General features: G+C 53.5%; 1 protein-coding gene across 1 annotated transcript in view; it reads right to left on the minus strand.

Moving 5' to 3' along the window:
- SIAH1 (siah E3 ubiquitin protein ligase 1) overlaps positions 1 to 415 on the minus strand; it is a 30,120-nt gene extending 29,705 nt beyond the window's left edge. Inside the window, exon 1 of the mRNA XM_032157291.2 lies at positions 274 to 415. The gene's annotated coding sequence lies outside the window, so the exon portion shown is untranslated. The remainder of the gene's footprint in view (positions 1 to 273) is intronic.
- Between the last annotated feature and the right edge of the window lie 3,508 nt (positions 416 to 3,923).

Genomic DNA, 3,923 nt, shown 5'->3' on the forward strand with positions numbered 1-3,923 from the left:
GCGCGGGGCCGACCCCCGCCGCCACCCCGCCGGGCCCGGGGCTCCGGGGGCGGGGGCGAGCCGGCTCGCGAAGGCTGAGGGCAGGGGAGGGGCGGGGGGCGGCGCTCGACCGGGCGGCCCGGCTCCGGCCGAGACAAAGGCGCCGCCGCGCCGACGACTGCCCGCGCCCCGGCCGGGCCGCCCTTCCCGCCCTCCGCCATTACCGGGCCTGGGCGCCCGCCTGTCGGAGAGCCCCTCGCCGTCGGCTCCTCCCTCAGGCTGGGCCCCACTTACCTGTGGGCGGAGAGCGCGCCTCGGACCCTGGTCCTGGCACCAACGCGCTCCGTCGCCAACCCCCGCCACCGCGGGCAGCGCCACCGCCTCTTCCCGGCGCCGAGACCGACGGGACACCCTGGGCCGCCGCCGCCTCTCGAGAGCGCGCCCCGCAACGGCCGCCCCGGCTCCCCCCTGGCCGCCGCCGCCGCCGTTTCGCGCGTCCTCGAGCCCGCCGCGCGCCCCCGCTAAATACCACACACTGCGGCGGCGGCCATGAGGAGGCGCGGCCCCGCGCGCTGGGAGCCTGGGGGGGCGGGGCTTTCGCGGGCGCGCAGGCGCACAGGCGTTGGCGCGGCCGGCGGCGGCCTCCGCGGGCGTAGCTGTGCGGGTCTCCAAGGGCTGCCGTAGGTGCGGGGGCTACTCGGCTACCGTTGCTGCGCCCGTGCACCGCGCGCTCAACAGATCCTGGCACGTGGCGCTCTGGCCCGGGAGAAGCCAGCGCTTGCCCGCCGGGTCAGGGCGACTCCTCCCGCGGCACTTTGTTCCGGGGCCGCGTGACCCCCCGGCTCCGGCCGGAGGGGTCGCCCAGCGGGATGCGAGCCCCAGGCTGGCCGCCGCCGCGGCCTTGTGCACTCCCCCTTGTTTTGTCTGCTGATTTAGTCCAGCGCCTCCACGGATCCTTCCCAACTCCACTCAGTCCCAAAGAAAAAGCGGCTGCCCTGCCCGCCGACCGGGACCCCACCCCTAAGGAGAGTCCCAGCCTCTCCCGAGGTTGAGCCGCTTCACAGCAACAGCGGGACGAGCTTCAAAAGCTTGTTTGAGCTGAAAAGTGGGTAATGGGGAAGCACGCCTTTTCCTGTGTCCATGCTCATCTAGAAAGTCCCTAATTAGGGACTCTGCATTCCACTTCTTGAAATAATAAAAGGAAAACATCACTTGGAACTCTTTGATGGGTGCTATGAACAGAAGCAAGCATCTGAGACATTTACAAGCCTTGACTGGAATTCCATGTAAGATCTATTAAAATGGTATTCTGGCCGGACGCGATGGCTGACGCCTGTAATCTCAGCACTTAGGGAGGCGGAGGCCGATGGATTACCTGAGGTCAGGAGTTCGAGACCGGCCTGGCCAACATGGTGAAACCCTATCTCTACTAAAAATACAAAAATTAGCCGGGCGTGGTGGTGCACGCCTGTAGTCCCAGCTACTCGGGAGGCTGAGACAGGAGAATCGCTTGAACCCGGGAGGCCGAGGTTGCAGTGAGCCAAGATCGCGCCACTGCACTCCAGCCTGTCGACAGAGCGAGACTCCGTCTCAAAAAAAATAAATAAATAAAATATTCTGTGTGAAAACCAAAAAACAGTTACTCTTTATATGGGATTTTAGAAACCAGGGACTCGTCTCCTCATCACCTCCAAGCTCCCCATCATCAGCAAATCTCTTTCGGTAGGAAGTTTTTAAGCAGGTGATCCACTGAGAACATAAGTCTCAGCAGAAAAAAATTATCTTAGGTACTAACACAAGCTATTAATTTCCGGCTTCCCTCAGCAAATTTGTAGTCTGCAACTCTGTTGATACTTCTGATCTCTTAGCCTAATAGTGCTTTGCTTATTGTGGCTGCTCTTTTCCTCTGGGACCATTAGCAGATCCAAACAATGTTTCTTGAAGTTGGGAAAGTAAAAGAAACGCTCTTAGCCGCAAGAGTTATATATTACTAATATGCTGGTCCCCAAAGCCCAAAAGTCAGTTAAAGAACTTGGGTGAGTTATATAGGTCCATATGGTTTTTGATCGCGCCATCATTCATTTTTGCAACAACCAATATTTTCAGAGGGAACCTAAGACGTTCCGTATATACTGTACCGGTCATGGAGCTTACCAAAATGAAGGAGACATTTATATATTCGTTCATTTATTCAGGCAGACAAAATGCTAGGTTCTAGAAATACGGAGCTGCTAGCTCTGAACTCAAAACATATACAGTACAACCCAGTGGTGGACTCAAACAATCTCATAAGTAAATGTACCACTACAGTGTGAAAAAAAATTGCAAAAGAAAAAAAGGTGTCTGGTACTAAGAAGGTGTATAATAGGACAGGTATATAATAGAATAAGTGACTGAGTAAGGACGTGAAGGATTAGGGATTAGAAGGAATGAACTGGTTCAGGCCAGGCATGGTAGTTCATGCCCATAATCCCAACACTTTGGGAGGCCAATGAGTCGCTGGACACCAAGAGTTTGAGAACAACCTGGGCAATATAGCAAGACCCAATTTCTGCAAAAAATAAAAATATTAGGGAGCTGGACATGGTGGCTCACGCCTGTAATCCCAGCACTTTGGGAGGCCAAGGTGGGCAAATCACCTGACGTCAGGAGTTCGAGACCAGCCTGACCAACATGGTGAATCCTTATTTCTACTAAAAATACAAAAAATTAGCTGGGTGTGGTGGCAGGCGCCTATAATCCCAGCTATTTGGAAGGCTGAGGCAGGAGAATCGCTTGAACCTCGCAGCTACTTGGGAGGCTGAGGGAGGAGAATCACTTGAACCCAGGAGGCAGCGGTTGCAGTGAGCTGAGATCGAACTTTTGCACTCCAGCCTGGGCAACAAGAGCAAAACTCCATCTCAAAAAAAAAAAAAAAAATTATATATATATATATGCCAGGCACGGTGGTATACACCTGTAGTCCCAGCACTCAGGAGGCTAAAGTGGGAGGGTCACTTGAACCTAGGAGTTGGAGGCTGCCATGAACTATGATTACATCACGGTACTCCAACCTGGGCGACAGAGCCAGATTCTATCTCTAAAAAAGAAAGGAAAATAACTTTCCTTTTGAGGGGGTAGTAGAAAGTAGAGTACCTGAATAAGGCAAAAAGCATTTCAGAAGAAAACTTTGTGTGGTAAGAAGCCTACTCAATTCTATGAACAAAAAAATCACCCTCTTGCAGTTTTTTCTTGGGGAGACGGGTTTGGGAAGGGATTGAGAGGGCTAAGGCACTGGGATGTGGTGTAGACATCCCAGTGGGGTGCAGAGTGCTGGGCTTTTCTATAGATAAACTGTCAAGGAAGTAGAGTCACTTCCCTGAGGGCCAAGTTACGGAATGGAGCATCTATATCTGGCTGGTGAAGCCAAGAAAGGATTTGTTGAAGCAATAAAGTTTGAACTGAGTCCTGGCTAAGGAGTGGGAGTTTTCCAGATGAAGATGGAAAGGTTTTCCAAGCAGAAGAGATAGTCACTAAAGAGAATGGTGTGTCCAAGACTGAATGGACATGGGAGTGGGGAAAGACTGGCCACAGCTGGAAGCAGGATCCCGCAACTCAGGAAGGAGGTCACAGGTCACTGCCCTTTGGGGGCTGGCTATGTGCTCCATGCAGACAGGTTTTGTGGAGTCATATGGAGCACAGAGTGCCTAATGTAAATAAATGCCTTGAGAAAAAACAAGAACAGTCATTTTATTTTTATCTTAGAGATAGGATTTTGCTCTGTTGCCCAAGCTGGAGTGCCGTGACACAATCAAAGCTCACTACAAGGCTGGGAGCAATGGCTCACACCTGCAATCCCAGCACTTTGGGAGGCCAAGGTGGGCGGATTACTTGAGGTCAGGAGTTCAGGACCAGCCTGGCCAACATGGCCAAACCCCGTGTCTTCTAAAAATACAAAAATTACC

Source organism: Hylobates moloch, unplaced genomic scaffold (genome assembly GCF_009828535.3).
Source record: "Hylobates moloch isolate HMO894 unplaced genomic scaffold, HMol_V3 SCAFFOLD_6, whole genome shotgun sequence".
Classification (NCBI taxonomy): Eukaryota; Metazoa; Chordata; class Mammalia; order Primates; family Hylobatidae; genus Hylobates; species Hylobates moloch.